The following is an 18,462-nucleotide window of genomic DNA, read 5'->3' on the forward strand; positions in this document are numbered from 1 at the left end:
AGGGACCCACCTCTCCAGTTTTCTCGGTTACAGCAGTTTCCCAGGCATGTCTTAGGGTAGGGTCATCCCTTTGGCTGATTCTCAAAGGGGGTAGTGTCGCTCATACCAGTTTATCCCCTAGATATGGATTCTCCGACAACTTCCCTGTTCGATATGCTCTTTTCCCTTCTCGCTTCTGTTTTTTACTTAATTTCGGATGCTATTTCTTCGGGGTGATAGAGCTCTGAGAAAAATGAGCTTCAGTCCACCATACTTCTAATGCTTGTTAGTCCCGGACACTGTCCAATACCGTAGGAAATTCGTCATAGTCTGTACCTATAATCGCTTCTTCTACTAAATGTGGCAGTGCCCCCATCCTGAGAGTCTCAACCTGTCCTTTCCATTCAAGCGATACTTTTACCAGAGGGTATTGCTTTGTGTCTCCATGAATACAACAAATGGAAACATATTTGTCATCTGTTGTTATAGTCTCAGGGACCAAATTTGCACGGATCACCGACTGACTACACCCTGAATCGATTAGAGCTCTGGTGGGTTGTCCATTTATTAACATTTCTTTAACATAGCGAGAACTGTCTTAAGCCGTATAGAGAATTCTTCCTCTGGTGACCCCTATTTCCATCGGTTCGGTTTGTCTGATTTAACATCTTCTGTGCCCAGGACGTAATGGTTACGTCCTGAGGCACAGTGCTCGTGTGCCCAGGACCTAACCATTACGTCCTGGGCACAGAGCCCAGAGGGAGCGCTAGCGCTCACTCTGTGGGGTTCCCCCCACCCCCACAAGGCAGGGATGGAAGGGAAGTCCTTCCCCTTCCACCCCCAATCCTCCACCCCCCACCTGTGACGTCAGCGCGCAATTGCATGCTGATTGTCACAGAGGGCCTCCTCCATCACGCTGGAAGCTCAGCTTTCAGCACGATCAGAAGAGAAATGCAAAGCATTTCTCTTCCGATCACGTGGAGGAGGAAAGAGAGGCTTCAAAGGGAAGGAAAGGAAAGGAATTTCCTTCCCTTTGAAGTCTCTCTCAGTGTTTCAAAAGCCGGATTGTAAAGCAATCTGGCTTTTGAAACGCCTACTAGACACCAGGGATTTATTTTTCTAAATGAAACTGGCATGAGGGAGCAACCCCTTGGGCAAGGGTCGCTCCCAATGGGGGCATTTTTATTAAGGCCTTTTCTGCCCCCCCCGGGGGCAGATCGGCCTGTTGTTATTAGGCCGATCTGCCCCTAGGGGGGGCAGAAACCTCTTGGCGACAGGGCACATTTTTTTTGTGTGTTTTTTTTTTGTTTGTTTGTTTTTTTAGAGCAGGGGAGCGATCCATTAGACAAGGGTCGCTCCCCTGGGGGGCAAATTGTGTTTAGATCATTTCTGCCCCCTTTGGGGGCAGATCGGCGCCTTTTAGGTCAATCTGCCCCCAAGGGGGGCAGAAACAACTAGGCACTGGGGATTTTTTTTTGCACCAATGTCACGCAAGGGGAGCAACCCTGATCTTGGCCGGCGACTCTTACGTCTTCTGAAGTGCCCGTCCTCTCTTCCTTCCGCTGACGCTTCAATCTCCAATGTTTCTCCTTTCTCCAGTTTCCTCCTCCTCGCTGGCATTTTGTTCTCCTCCTCCTCCTCTCCTTACTCTTTTGCGCCTTCGTCTCTCGTACACCTCTTCGTGTCCAGGATATCTGGGATCGCAACCAAGGTCTGGCCCTCTTTTCCTTCGCTGGGACCCCCGGGGTATGACAATATCGGCCTGTGTCACTATCTTGTGACAGCGTTACGACAGCCCTGTTACAATCATATAGTTATATTACTGAAATATAAAAGCAAATGCTTCTCATATCAGTAATTAAGTTATTACTAAATGCTGAAGAAATCATGCTACTTCAATATATGATTGAAATTAATCCTATTATGCAAAATATTTAATTCAGAATCCCTTTCAGAGGGCCTCAGGGCATGCAGGGGCTACTGGGTCCAACTGTGTTGGTTTAGGCTTTTTCTGCTTATGCCTCTGGGCCCGACCTGCAATGGATCCTAAGCAACTGGGCCAAGTACCCCTTCAGCACTTGACTCTCAGTGGTAGCTGTTGATGAGCAGTAAAAGGCTCCCTCAGGGGGGAAGTGTAGATACAGGTTAGTGAACTAGACTGATAGCTCAAAGTGCACCCAGTAATGTAAATAGATTACTGTCCAGTGAAATACCTTTCCTACCTCTAGGCATTCAACGAAATAAAGACATTCATAAGCAACAACACAATTCTCTTAAAGTTGGTGTTCTAGTGTTTATCTGGCAAATCCCTGTCTTCTTCTTTGCAATGTGGTCAGGGTTATTTCCCATTCACTTGTGGCCGCATCCAGAAAATGCTCCTTAGCAGGCCTTACTCAAGAGTCCCCTTTGACTCCTAAGAAATAGTAAAAAGTGTTTATGGTGCAGCAGCACCATCAGCAGCGAGTCCTCCTGGGCCTGATAGGCATGACTCAAGACATACCTGTCCAGCAACACAGAAGCATTCAACGTCTCAGCAGGTGCCCCAAATGAAAGCATTTGCCATGCTCTGATCCTGGTCAGTGGAGTTGGGCTGCTCGATGGACTCGCAGCTGCAACCTGCAGGTTCAGGCCCTCTCCCGAACGGCAGCACTGGCTTCAACAGTAATCAGAGGTGGTGCAGGATTCCATTGGCACCGGCTTCTCCCTCACTGGAAGGTGGGACTTGATTTTAATGCTCCTTACCAGGGCCCAGAGACAGCGCAAAGTCCTCTCGGTGTCCTCCAGAGACCATGGCATATGTCTGGGGGCAGATTTGGTGCTCAATTTTGACCCGCAGATTGCAGCTTCAATGTTCCCAGGCAATTGGGCAAACTTGGCAATACTGAGCTTGGCAATACTCAGTACGGGCAGCCCCTCCTGGCATCCACGGTTGCTGTGGTACCCACTGGCCAGACATACACCTCTCCTGTGCAACCACCTATACAACAAAGGCCGCTCCCAGCAAAAGTCTTGGTGCTTCGACAGCACTGCTACGGTGGCCCCTCTTGGCATACTGTGTCACCACAAGAAGGTTTGCTGCTCCTTGCATGGCACTTCATACACAGCTCAGGCCACGGCAGCCCTCTCCTAGCACACGGGGGTCGCCGTACCTCTTCTGTACATGGACAGCAACATGATCATTACATAGCTATCTCCTGATACCTCGCACCAGGAGACCTCTTGGCAGAGATCCCCATTTGGCCTTGCTCCCCTCAACACTCTCTTCTTCCTCAAAAGGGCACTTGGCAAGCAGGCAAGCACTGCTGCTCTACTCTCCAAAGTCACATTCGGAATCTCTCATCATTTTTAGTGGGATGAGACAAAGTCCAGCTTCGGTTCTTGAGGTCCCTGGTCTGTCCTAGGTAGGAGCAACCCTTTCCAGTAGCCACGATGCTGCCGACAATGTAACACCAAGGCATACTGTGCCTTCGAGAAGGAGTCCCAAAGAGGAAAACCCCTAAGGGAAAAAGTCTTGTAGCAGTTGGAACTCCAGAGAATGATGGTAGAAGGCCAAGAAGCAACTAACAGAATGACAATAGAAACCACAGGAGCTAAGTACTCCAAGATAGAAGTAGGAAGAGAACTGAACCCAAACTGGAACAGCAAAATGACAAAAGGAGTGAGAACACCACAGCAAGTAAGAAGTGCTGCAACACAAACAAGGAAAAGAGGCAGTCCATTGTATTCCCACAAATAGGAAGTGACAAAATAGAAAGGAGAAAAACCACTGTCTTGGATAAGGAAACAATCATGAAAAAGATAGAGAAGAACACCATATTGGATTGGTAGAGGCAAAAAACATCCCTAAGCATGCTGGGAGCAGTGTAGAGAATTATGCGAAGGAGAAGAACAAGAACATGGCCCCTAGGCACCAGTATCAGGATCACTGGTAAGTGTATGGAAAACCGCGGTTCCTGGCTGGAATGATGGCTGCAGTTTGTGTTTCAAGCCACCACAGGCCGTCGCAGATACCCGTGGTGCACTCGAAAACAAAAAAGAAATAGGTGTCGCAAATGTATCCGCAATGTCAATACAGGCACAGCATGCTGCCGTAGAAGACCGTGGCAGGCCCGACTGACAAGGGGAAGTGCCACGGGCACTGCTGTGGCCTGTGATTGCAAGGATTGAGATGCTGTGGGATGACGCACGACCTGTGATGTAACATCCAGGGCAGGTGGCCTTGGTTTGCATTGGTGATGTCCCCTCACCCAGCAGGGAGAATAATAGACTTTGGCCCCCAGTCCTGGTCACAGGAAGAAGTCCTGCAGTACTTCATTTCCTCACACATTCCTTCTGGCTGCTTAGCCGATGGCCAATTTTGGGGCCTCAGCCTCCCATTCAGATAGTCTATTTACAGATACCAAATGTGATTTAGGGCCTGGGCCCTTGAAGTTTTATGTTGGGGTTCTGCTTCTTTTGAAGTGGACACTTCTCTTTTTATTGTCTCATCATTAAAGGCTGTCTATCACAGCAGGGAAGACTCCGAAGCTGATAGTCACACAACACAATTCATGGGAATTACCAGAGTTCACTCCTGGATGTCATCCACACTGATATGTGCATCAAAAGGTTAATCCCAGGCTCACAGCCCTACACTTTATGATTTCCTTATCAGCACCATCAACTTCCTCAGATGTGTCCAAACCCTTTCCTTAATATATATCACAGACTCAAAGAGCACCTTTTTTAAGTATACAGGGGAGCCTCTCTCTCTCTTGCCCTCTTTCTCCAGTGTGTTGCACGCAGCTCACAAGGATTCAGCAATACACAAATCTCTCTAGGAGAGAATCCCTCTACTCCTCATGTCTTCACCAGGCAGGCCTGGTCTTCCTAAAATGGAAGCTATGGTCCTCCATGTAATGTAGCATAGCAGGCACACTTGCACTTGGTGTATATACATAGCCCACATACTGTGCAGTAGTGTCACTTCCATGTATTGTGCCACCCCAGGTGCACATTCATCCTGCTCGCACAGTCACATTGTAAGCACTGCTCGGTACTGTATCCTTTCTGTATGGTTCCATGGTGTGCTATTGGCAAACACACCCACTGCCAGCACACACATTCACTATGTGCACGCTGCACTTCACCCTTCCTGTATTGTACTTCTCGCAAGCACACATACACCCAGCACATGCTTTTCCTTGTGCATGCACTACACAGCACTACATCTCTCATGTAATGTATTGCTTGCAGGCACACATACACTCAATGCATGCATTAACTATTCGTATACTGCACAGCACTGCTCTGTCCATGTACTGCACCCTGTCGTGGCTCACAGGGGAGAGAAGGGGTGGAGCAGCGTGTGGCGAGGGAACTGACACATTTTTTTTTTAAACGTACCTTCCTTGCCACGCTACTCCGCTCTGCTCCTCTACCTCCGGTACTTGCAGGCATAGGCTTCCAGTTTGCCCTGCCGTCAATCCTAACACTGCTTTCATGTTGCTGGCAGCAAGAAAGCATTACTAGGATTGGACAGAGCGCCCTCGCTGAGCACTCTGAGGCAGATTGGGAGCCTCTGCCTGCTCTCTCTGACCAGGCAACACAGTGTGCTGCTGCTGGCTGTAGTTGGGGGGGTGACGTTCCTCCGCCATAGTGGAGGAGCCGCCTCTGACTGCACCCTTCCAAGGCACACATGCAACCACCACAGAGTCACAAGTCATGCACTGAGCAGCAGTATACATCCCACTGATGTAGGCCGAGGGTGAATTAAGCACACAGAAACAGAACGTTTAAAAGGTCAATGACCCTCTAGGCTTCACTACAGTGACACAGGTTAAAAAAGGTCCTGTTCACTCCTTCTAATCACTACACAATATACTGCCACCACTGCGCTGAAGTGGCTTAAAACTTGGTGATGGCAGTAGTCTTCCATCACTAGTAGGATAGCGCTTTGAGCACGATCCTGGCCAATAAGACTGCCTATATCATGGCACATATGCATAATCTGTGTTTGCCTATGACAACAAAAATCTACTTTAGGGATCCAGATAACAGTACAGTTGGACACTCATGGTGGGGGTACACGTCCATAACCAGGTAGCGGACATTTCCATTATAGTAGTTTATGTGTTATTATTACTGTAAATGTCAACTGAATAGGTATGGCAATTAGTAAACTTCCTTTTGATTAATGTTTTAATAAATTATATAATTAACTTTTTGTATATTAATCTGCTGACATACAGATGCTGGATTTTTAAGGTGTTATATTTTTCACATCACACACCCTCTGAAGACAATATGATGTATAGTCTGCAAGGTACAAACACTATTTATACATAGGGTAGACGATCCTTTCTTTTAGTCTTAATATGTCAGTAATAATTACTAGATCTTCACCTACAAACTCATTCGTATGTGTGTCAGACACAAGTAATCTGAAACCAAAGAGTATCATATGTTGCCAAAATGAGCTCCAGTGTATCCTCACATCATGTCTTTGTGTGCTGAACACATATATTTGAAAGCAAAGGGTTCTGTAGCAATGGGTGTGCTAAATGACCATCTTAGCCAAAATGACTAGTATGACAGTAGTGTAAAGTTAACGTATGGGGCAACTCGTACATTGCTGCTTATTAGATTTTCAGGACATGAACTCCAAGTGTCACTACAGTGGTAGCAGCTTTGTCTGTGGTTGAATGGGCTTCCAAAAAAAGCAGAGGCTGATGACTGGCAAATGTGTAGGTAATTCAAATGCAGAGGATCATCCTATAGGACAAATTATTCCTGTGCCTAGCTATGATATATTTTATCATCCTGCAAGCAACACAAACTGTACAATCTTAGTATAGTCTTAAGTGGTACTTTTTGTGTATGGGTTCAGTGTTATGTGTTTAAACATTTTGGATAATCTCCTTGTTAGAGGGGTGACATGGAAACGTGAAATGCCATCACATTTTGTGTGTAAGATGAATGCACTTGCACAAACAAATTGTTATGAAGAAGATGGTGTATGGTGGGTTGGCACGGAGTGGCTGAAACTCACACACTCAATGTGCTGAGGTGATGTTGACGAGGAACACCAAACAGAGTGTAAGAAACCCCAACAGAGAGCTGTGAAGTTGCTCAAAGGAAGTACACATAAAATACGTGAGGACCAAGTAAAAATCCAACTAACCTATTACAACTGGAGAAGTGTAAAAATATTAGGTGGAGTTTTGAAAACAAATACCATACTGGATAAATAAATAATGAGGACTGGTCAGTGACCACTAACAAGTCTGAAATAGGCTAAATATATACCTTTGTAATGGCAAAATCAGTGCCTTGCAGCACAACACACAAAACTAACATAATTACACTACATTAGTTGTCATGGGGCGAGAGATTCTGGTATGTGCTGCACCAAAATACATATATGTTGCCTATGAAAGGTACATACATTTTTAGATGAGGGATATTTGTCTGCCAATATTAAATTAGCCACCTCCGGGGGAAGGTTGAAGGCGTCCATCTGTTGCAGATGAAGCACAAATGCTCAAGGACATATGCTGATTGCATGACCTCTGTATAGCATACGCTATGTGCACAGTCTGTGCCTACTAGGATGACTGTAGCATGATTGTTTGCAATCTTCTTCAGAACTTGTGGCAGGAGAGGTGTAGGTGGGAAAGGTTACTGGATTTATGACTTGGACTTTAGGTGGACTGATCCTCCAACATGATGCCCTTTACAAACTCAGATGTACAGAAAAGCAACAATTGTGCATAGACGCATGTCGTGCATCAGAAGGAAGTTCTCCTTGATTGTGCAAGCACTTATGCATGTCTAGTTGCTCCTGCCACAGGGTCAATGAGTCCACAATGCTCTGCTAGTTGTAATATCAAATGGCAGTGGTGTGTTCTATAAGCACTTGCACCAGCCTCCCTTTGATGAATAGGTGAAAACCCTGTGAAGTAGGTGTGGAAGGATTAGATCAGAGTTGCCGGTAAGAGAATCTTCTTTTATTAGATTGCCAGTACGGTAACAAGGGAACAGGTCCGCTTCCTCGACACATCCAGGCTCAACTGACACCAGGAGGATTCCAGCATCAGGGACGCTAGAATCCTAATGTGTCACCGGCCTCCACATTCTATAAAACTAAGAATTAACTAACACACAACACATCCCCTTCCGTAAATTCAAATAAATAACTTGGAACAATAAATTAAAATAGCAACACACAAAACAAACATATAGTGATAAAACATAAGAAGAGGAAATTCCCATTAAAATCATCCGGAGTCCGTGTATGAGGCAGAAATATCCCCTAATCCTTCAACCAACTTGGATGGGTTACTTTCCTCTTCTCTTTAGGTCTCACATCTCCATCAAAATCATCATCAGGAAGAGAACAACCTCCTTCCGAAATTCCAGAAGGTGAAGAGGTGTCTAAGCAAACACCCTCTGAAACTTCAGAAGGTGAAGAGGTGTCAATTAACTCATCTTCTAACCAGTCAGACCTTCCTTCCTCATTCCTAAAACCCATCCCATCTTGCCTAATACAATACTTATTATTGAATAAAGCAATACGTTTAAGATTCCAGACTCGACCATCACTCAATCTAACCGCATTATGCAACACTTCCCTCACTTGTTCAGGATCAAAATATTGGCTCTCATTCTTTCTTACTTTAAAAGGCTTCCTAACACGTACCCAATCACCCACAACAATTGTGACAGGTTTCACATGATGAGAGTGGTCATAGTACACCTTATTTTTTTCTTGGGATTTGTCCAAATTATTTCTCACAAATTCCAGTGACCAATTCTCCACACCAGCACCAAACAACCACGCAGGATTATGCTTACCCCTGGGTTTTCTACCTCTCATAATGACGAAAGGACTCAAACCTGTTGTTGGATTCTCAGTAATCCTGTAAGCCCACATCGCTTTGAACACAGCTGTGTGCCAATCACAAGTATTCATAGAGCTTTGAATAACACTCTTAATGACCCTATTGAATCTCTCAACCGTACCATTTCCACTGGGGTTGTACAAAGACGTAGTTTTGTGTTTGATGCCCAGTTTTTCAAAATACATCTTAGCAGTACTAGAGACAAATTGCACACCGTTATCACTCAACAATTTCGTAGGAATTCCCTCCGACAGAAACACCTTGTCCATAAATTCCAATACAGAAACTGTGTCTCCCCTCTCTACTATACCAATTTCTGGCCACTTAGAAAATAGGTCAATAAGGACTACCACATACTCTTGCTCATCTCCAACAGGACCAAACAAATCGACAGCCACACATTCCCATGGTTGCTTTGGTAATAATTTTTGATCCATAGGAGGTTTTAAAGTACACAAAGTTTTGTCTGCTGAAGAACACACTTCACATGACCTTACAAACCTTTCAACTGCTTTATCCATCCCCGGCCACCAAAACAAATCTTTAACCACTGACTTAGTGCGAACAACACCAAAATGACCTTCATGGCACAGATCCAAAACAATATTTCTCATACCATGTGGTGGAATTACTTTATTTCCTCTCAGTATGAAATTGCTCTCAACAGAAAGTTCATGCCTAACTTCCCAGAAGTGTCTACTTTGCTCCGTAAGTAGATCTTTCTTAGGCCAACCTTCCAGGACAAACTTCCGCACCATTTGCAAATCTAAATCTTCTTCCATTTCCTTACACCACAAATCCTTATCAAAAGAGGAATTCCCAGTGTCATGTATCAGAGCAACACTATAGTCTTCCCAAGGATCATCCACACAACCTTCTAATGGACACGGAAGCCTGAATAAACAATCTGCCATCAGATTGTTTTTTCCAGGAACATACACAATTCGATATAAAAAATCCTTCATCCGCATAGATAATCTTAAAATTCTCGCAGAAGCCATTACACTACCTTCTGATGTGAGGAGCTTAATCAGAGGTTTATGATCACACTGGATAGTGATGTTCTTACCCCAAATAAATGTACGAAAGTGTTCTAAAGCCCAAGCACATGCTAACGCCTCCTTTTCAATGACTGAGTACTTCTCCTCTGAAGGCGAGAGTGATCTAGATGCGAATGAAATAATCCTCTCCCTTCCATCTTTCCCTTTCTGGGACAATACAGCGGCTAGACCTTTATTGCTAGCATCCGTAGTCACTACAGTATCCAAGTCAAGATCAAAACTCTCTAAATTCATTACTTTGCTCAAATTATCCTTAACACTCAAAAATTCCCTTTCGCATACATCACTCCATATAAATTGAGTATTCTTTTTCAGCAGTAGTCTTAAATTATAAACCTTTCCTGCAAAATTTGGGATAAATTTCGCACAAAATTCAGCCATTCCCAAAAATTATCTTACATCTTCCTTTGAAGTTGGAGTTGCTGCATTAACAATGGCAATAACCAATGGTGCTTTCGGTTTCACTCCCTCACCACTGATTTCATGCCCCAAATATTCTACACTTCTCTTGGCAAACTTGCATTTGCTCAATTCGACAGTCAAACCCTTACTTCCCAACACCCCTAAAACATGTTCCAATCGTTCATCATGCATTTTCCGATCACACCCAAACACCAAAATGCCGTCCTGGAAACACATAACTCCCAAAGATTTTCCAAATAACTTATACATGAGTCTTTGAAAAACTGCAGCTGCAGACGCTAGTCCAAATAGCATCCTTTTGTACTGGTAACAACCGAAAGGTGTGATGAAAGCTGTCAACTTCCTTGATTCAGTTCCCAAGGGAATCTGATGATAGGCGGCTGATAAGTCAATTGTTGAAAACCAACTTGCACCTTTAAGATTTGAAACCATTTCATTGATTTTAGGTAATGGAAAGCGGTTGATGACAATATTGTCATTTAAATATCTTAAATCGACACATAAGCAAATTTTCCCATTGCTGCGTCGAGCAATAACCACTGGTGATAACCATTCTGCACTTTCTATAGGTTCAATCACCTCCATCCCTACCAGCTTTTCCAATTCTTTTGCAACTTCATCCCTTATCATCAAGGGCACTGGTCTCACCTTATGGATTTTTGGTACAGCGTCCATTTTTAATAGAATTTTATGCTCAAAACCAACCAATTTCCCTAAAAGTTTTCCAAAGACCCTGAGAAATTTTCTCTCCATTTCCATAGACAGGGTATGCCCATCACTTACTATCAACACTTTTTCCTTGCTGTTAGGATCTAAGATCATGTGAAGCTGTCCTTGATCCTTCCATCCAAGAACTGATGGCCCCCTTTTTGACACATACAATTTTCCTCTGGCACACCTATTTTTAAAAGAGAATTTTAACCATCTAAAACCAACGAGATCAACCTTGTCTCCTGTGTAGCTTTCAGGTCGCACATCAGGTTGCAAAAGTTTCCCACCTAATCTATTCATGAATGTCTTATTCCATATATCCTCATTGACTATAGTGAAAGGTGAGCCAGAGTCTGCGTACATAGTGATTGGAATTCCACCTATTTCCATATCACACATTGGTTTCCCTTTTGTTTCAGCGTCTGTTATGTTCAAAATAAAGTTTCCATCTACAGTATCGTCTTTAGATTCCAAGTCATCATATTCTTGGTGTTCAATTCCTACGTGAGCATTGCCATTTAATATGCATTTAACAATTTTCTTTTTATTCCTACATACCTTCGCAAAATGACCCACAATGCCACATTTACTACATTTCAATTTCAAAGCTGGGCATGATTTAGCATACGCTAAATGTTCCTTGCTGTCACATCTGTAACATCTTTTTTCACCGTCGTTACTTTGTGGTGTTTTCTGTTCCTTCACTGTTCTACGGTTATTTATCCTGCAGATGTTGTCAAAGCTCCTCTCAGTCGATTTTAATTCTGAAACACACCGTTCAGAAATCTCCGCATTCCTTACAATAGCCACAATTCCCTCCAATGAGGAGTCACCATTAATCCATAATCTCTCTTGAATGGATTGATTGTTGTTGTGCATGACCACTTGATCCCTTATCAAATCATCTTGTATGGAACCAAACTTACAATCAAGGGCCAATTTCTTTAAGTCTGCCACATAGTCATCAACAGATTCACCCTTCTCCTGTTTTCTTTGAAAAAATTTGTAGCAAATAATTCCAATGCAAACTTTGGGTGCAAAGTATTTATCCAGGTCTTGCATAGCAACACCAAAAACGAAAACATCTCCACTTATGGGGCTCTTCTGCATTTTGTTGTACGTTTTCAAACCCATAGGTCCCAATGAATGTAGTAAGAGTCTTTTCTTTTGTTCTGCAGGCATCCTGTTATCAAGATCTATAGCCCCTATATAGTTCAGGAAATAATCTTTCCATTCTGTCCACTTTACAGGTGGATTATTCCCAGCAGCCCAAAATGCTTGTGGCGGAACAATCGTGAAATTAGGCTGCGCCATGTCACCCACACTTAGCTATGCGGATTCAACAAAAAGTGTTACTAATTTGAGGATCTCCTTGACCTGTTCCCTTGTTTGACGAAGAAGAGAAAAAAAAAAAATGTTTATATTTCTAATTCTGTTGTTTTTGTAGTATACTTTATTTCTGTTGAGCAAAAAGGAAAAAAAAAATATATATATTGTCAGTAATGCTCGTTGGTTAGGGGTTTCCTGAACACCATAACCACTACAACCAGCCGCCAAATAACGTTGCACGCTAAAGCGTGTAAAATATGTAAATTGTGTAGAGCGTCTCTGCGATACCTTGAGAGTCTCTGTTGCCAAGTAAACAACGCGTAACTTGAAATTGCACTCGAGCGTATTGACGCGTCTCTGTTGCCTAGGAGACGACACGCGAGTGAAAACACGCGCCTGCAGGGCGAGCGTATTGACGCGTCTCCGTTGCCTAGGAGACGACGTGCGAGCGGCAACACGCGCTAACAGGTCGATTAACGGTCCATGCACGCGCACGCTGCCGCCTATCACGAACCCGGATCTCAACAATAAAAAAAAATTAATACAGACAAAGATAACCTGAGTGACGCCACTCCAATAGTGGTGCTGATCCTGGACTTGAATGAAAATAAGGATCCCAATGGAAAGTGGAAGCTGAAGCAACGCAGTCAGTGCTTCCACCACCCTCGTCGCCAGATTGAAGTAGGTGTGGAAGGATTAGATCAGAGTCGCCGGTAAGAGAATCTTCTTTTATTAGATTGCCAGTATGGTAACAAGGGAACAGGTCCGCTTCCTTAACACATCCAGGCTCAACTGACACCAGGAGGATTCCAGCATCAGGGACGCTAGAATCCTAGTGTGTCACCGGCCTCCACATTCTATAAAACTAAGAATTAACTAACACACAACACCCTGCAATGCCTATTTAATGTTCCTCAGCTCTAGTATGTGTGCCATGGAGCATGGTTTCTGGATGTCAGAGAACTTCGAATCCCTTTTCTCCAAGACAACCCCTAACCCATAAGTGATGTAGCAAAGGGTTACATTTAGAATGTACAAATACATCACCTGACAGTATTGCTTATTTATACGTAGTCTGAAAAATATTCACAAATAGATGTCTTGGATAATCAACTTGGTAAATCTTTATTCAAGGTATATGTATATAAAGTAGCATTAAAATAACTATGACATATGTCTGCAAAGGTAATAGCCACCATTTGTATAATAGAATGCCAAATTAAATTCATTGTAATACAAGAATGTCAAGTTGTTACATACCAATCTTTACCTTAACCTACAGATTGGTTGTAAAAAACACTATGTAGTTACATAAATTGTTTTCTGTGTAATCCTCTTATGTCCCTTCTAAGAAGTCTAATATCTTTATATATGTTTTGCATTATCGTTGCCTGATCATTTGCTGAAGACTGGTTAGATCCACTTGGCCGTGTATATGTGTCACTCGTAGTGGGTTTGTTTGTGCCAACATTGCTTCCTTTTGGATGTTCTTTTCTGCATTTTCTTGCGGACTATTTTTTTTTCTTTTTTTGCATGCTCTTGTCCCTGCTGTTTTAGGAGCATCTTTCATCCTCTTGCTCTCCCATCCTATAAAAATGCTTGCACAATTCCTCCATGTGCATCAATCTGTGCTTTCTTTTGTACAACTTTCTTTTGGCAGCTGAATCTTTGTTAGCTTGAGGTACAATATAACAATAATGTCAAAATCCAGATTAAACAGTACTGAATATAATCAAGTTTTCTAATAATTTAGTAAAAAACGAAATGCCACACAAAATACCGTTTATGTTGATTCATCTGTCCAACAGGGCCAAGTATTACAACTTAACCAATAGTGTTTAAGAGGTAGTGTTGGTTTAACAATCCTAATTATTATGAAATGTATGTCGAATTCACTCTGCAGCTGTGTATACACAAGTATATGCAACCTCCTGCAACCTGATATACATCCCTGAATAAAAAGAATGATAAGTATTTGAAATGATCCTTTTACGCACTGCTTTTGGAGCAGAAAAGGCCTCTGTATGGTGATGGACGTGCACCCCTGCCCTGAGTTGTCCAATGTACTGATGTCCGGATCACCAATGCTGATGTTTCTGCTTATAGGCAAACAGTGATCATGCATGTGCCTCATACTATAGGCAAGTTTCACATTTTGTAGTTTATTTGGAATAAAAGACCCAAGAGCTACCCTCTTAGTGGGGGAACACTACTGCCTTCACCAAGAGTTGAGCGTCACTAAGGCAACGGTCCCAACATACCATATAGTGCATGGTAGGAGTGAACAGGTGCATTTGAACCTGTGTTACTGGAGGGAGGCCTACAGGCCCACTCAATGTAAAGTTATGTTTCTGGGTGTGTAGCTCATCCTTGGCCTGTATTGGTTTCATGCGAAGTGCAGTGCATCTTCCAAAAGGTGAATGTGCCCTGGGCGTATATATGCTTGGGGATGCTAGAATACATGGCAGACTGTGGATAACATTTTGGAAGACACGGACCTGCATGGTTAACCCTTAGGAGAGGTAAGAAATCCCCATACGGATTTGTGATTGCTGTGTTCCTGTAGCCTGGGTAGGACATACACTGAAGAGGGGATTGCCATCCTTACACAATAGACTTTAAAGGGTTCCCTTTTAGTCAGTGAAAGGACACGAGGAAGGGTCATGGTCACAAATTAGGAAGTTGATGGGCCTGATAAGAGATTCATAAGGAGTAGGCAGGAGTCCTGGAATAACATTTTGGTAAATATAACACTGGGGTTGGCTTCCAGGATGAAATCCAGTCACTCCTATTGCCTCTGTCATGGGGCTATCATCTGTGGAGTAGCTCCAGCTGAGACTGACAGACTTGAAGAGGAAATTGGCAGAGCAGTGGGCATTTCAAAAGGAAGCTGAATACCCAACATACATTTGAAATACTCAGATTCTGAATCACACTAAGAAGGTAACTTTTGTAGCCTATATATTTACATCTGCCAAGCAGACAGTCTGTGTGAGAAGGGGAATATCTGCAATACTCTAGCCTGTGACCAGGATTGGGGCCAATGCCTCTGACGTTCCCTGCCGGTTGAGGATACATGATCCAGAGAAACCATGACCAGCTGCCCTGGAGCCTGGAGAACCAGGGTCTATCTGCTTGTCAGGACCAGTGTGCCCTGTGAGTAAAAGGAGAGTGCTAAAGGAAGCAAGTCAAGTGGATTCCTGTTGAGACATCCTTGGAGACAAATGCTGCATGACTGGAGTTTTGCCCATCTGTAGGATGAAGTTGTCAATTTGGTAATGTCCATGTCTTTGTAAATGATTGTGCCTGAACCACATATGTCAGGAGATCATACCATCTAGAACTTCAGTGTGTCAATTTTGACAAAACACATAAACCATGAGGATAAGATGATCCAGTATACCAAAGGGGGTCACCAGGACCAGCAAGACGTCTGACCTTGATGGAGTTGTATGCAGAGGAGTGAGCCCTGTGTGGGACCCTGCACACCTGGCTGGGACAAAGGTCTCATAACAGGAGCTTTGCACCATCAAATTTCCCACCCCCCCTTGGAGTAGAATGAATCAGACTCATACACTGGAAGGAGGAGGCAACAATACATTTCTATTGCTGCAGAGTACAAACTGTATTTGAGGAACTCCATGACTGCTAAGAGCAAACTGCCTGGGTCGTGAGCACTGTTCTTACCTGGAACTGCTCCTGTCACTTGTGTACCCAAGACAGATGTGAATAAGAATGAATATGGGCCTGTTGTCCCCAGGGAAACCTGACCATAGATACTGCTGCAGCTCTGGAACATATTTTGACTTAAAAATAAAGTCAGAGTAGACTCGAGACTCAGACTACTAGGGGGAAATACCCTAGTTGTATCCTATAGTGAATAAAGATTAACCACTACTGCAACAACTGAGGAGGCAGTAGGACCCAGCAAACACGCTAAGGTTGCTGGGTGAAACACACAGCTGATTGCATGTGAGTGTATAAGCACACTCCAGGCAACGTATGGGAAGTGAGACCATTGATACACTACCCATTAGTTTGCCTTACTGTTGGAAACACAATTTTAGTTGTCATGGATGATATGTTATTGTACGAATATGTTTTCAGCTGTCGGTTGGATAAATGATGCCAACACTATACTGTTAGGATAACACAGATGCCTAAAAGGTGGTACATCCTAATGTGTGCTCTTGCAATGCGGCAGCTTTTCCTGAAAATTGACAATATATTATATACATTGTGTTTGTGGCCATATTTACTAATGCTTAATAACAACTTTTACATACATTTGAGGTATGATTAAAGACATACATGAAAAGACACTTACATTGGTCCACACTCTCATTTGCAAACTCCGATGGGTCAGTGGGATCTGGTCCAGATGAAAAATACACATAAACATACACTAACACACTTGTGGAATCAAAATATATATATATATTTTTTTTAAACTACATTTTACTTCAGAATCATTTACAAATAAAATGTGATTTCTATTGTGAGATATTTAATATATTTTTTATAAAAGCATGTTACTTAACTGTGGATATTTATTAATAAATAGTTTAGTAATCACCTATGACATATCATATTGAATAGAAGCAATTATATAACCCCCCCTGACAAATCATGAAAAATAAGATAGGGCACAGGATTGACAATGACTATACATATATGATATTTTAATATACCTACCCATAGGCCCATTATTAACTTTAAACCCAACATGATGAAGAAAATATTTATCTCATGCTACAATATCACACAAGAGATATTGCACCTGTAGGAGGGTCTGCTCAACTCCACTTGCTTCACTTATCCAGTATGCAAGTCTATTCCATCAACCTTCTCTCTCGTGTAATGGATATCCCTGCCCCAGACGTCCTCCTGCTTGAAGCATTTGCGATAGGTACTGTACAACATAGTACAGCAACAATCCTATTTCTTTGACATCAAAAACTATCAATAACAAAACAATCCAGATTTCTATAAATAGTTTTTGGGGAGATTGCAGGATTGTGGTGCCTACCCAGCACTTTATTTAGCTGACTTCCTCCTCAAACGTCTCCTTGATTTCAGTTGTACTCGAAAATGGAATGTGCGTTGTGTGATGCCGACATAATTTTGTGTCCTTTTGCGTGGATTTTAAGCCATTTTGCGTGAGTTAGCAAATAAAAATTGTGCCTATTGTCTGTCATCAATGCTGAAATATTGCAGTCAATAAATACAGTTAAATACATTAGTTTCCTAGGCTCTTTTCTTATCTGTTTTTTTTTTAGAGTTTTAAGATAACTGATATATTTGTATAGATAGTACTCACATGACTCATTTGAATGAATAAGTTGTTAATGTTTTTATATCAGATACATCTATCACAAAAACATTTTTTTAACATTCTTGTGTATGTTATGTGTAATTTCGTGCAATTTTATATAATCTCAGTCATTTACTAAGTTTGTTAAAATTACATAATTTATTTTGATACATTACATAATAATCAGACTGCATTTAAAAATCATTTGCAATTTGGAATTTAGGAGTAAGGAAACCTAGGCCCATATTTATACTTTTTGACGCACAACTGCGCCAACGCAGTTGTGCGTCAAACATTTTACCGCCGGCTAACGCCATTCCAACGCACCATGCGGGCGCCTTATTAATGGAATGACGTTAGCCGGCGCTGCGGACTGGTGTGCGTCAAAACAAATGACTCACACCAGGCAGCGCCGGCGTATGGGAAAAAGGGGGTTGTGCGTCAAAAAACGGTGCAAGTCAGGTCTGAGGCAAAATTCAGGCCTCAAACCGGATTTGCGCCAATTTTTTTTCGCCCAGCCTCCATTGCCATGACTCCTGTCTTAGCAAAGACAGGAGTCATGCCCCCTTGCACAATGGCCATGCCCAGGGGACTTATGTCCCCTGGGAATGGTCATTGGGCATAGTGGCATGTAGGGGGGCCCAAATCAGGCCCCCCTATGTCACAAAAAAAATCGGAAAAAAATACTTACCCGAACTTACCTTTCCTTCCCTGGTATGGGTCCCTCCATCCTCGGGTGTCCTCCTGGGGTGGGCAAGGGTGG

The sequence above is a fragment of the Pleurodeles waltl genome, chromosome 1_1 (genome assembly GCF_031143425.1).
Source record: "Pleurodeles waltl isolate 20211129_DDA chromosome 1_1, aPleWal1.hap1.20221129, whole genome shotgun sequence".
NCBI classification, from domain to species: Eukaryota; Metazoa; Chordata; class Amphibia; order Caudata; family Salamandridae; genus Pleurodeles; species Pleurodeles waltl.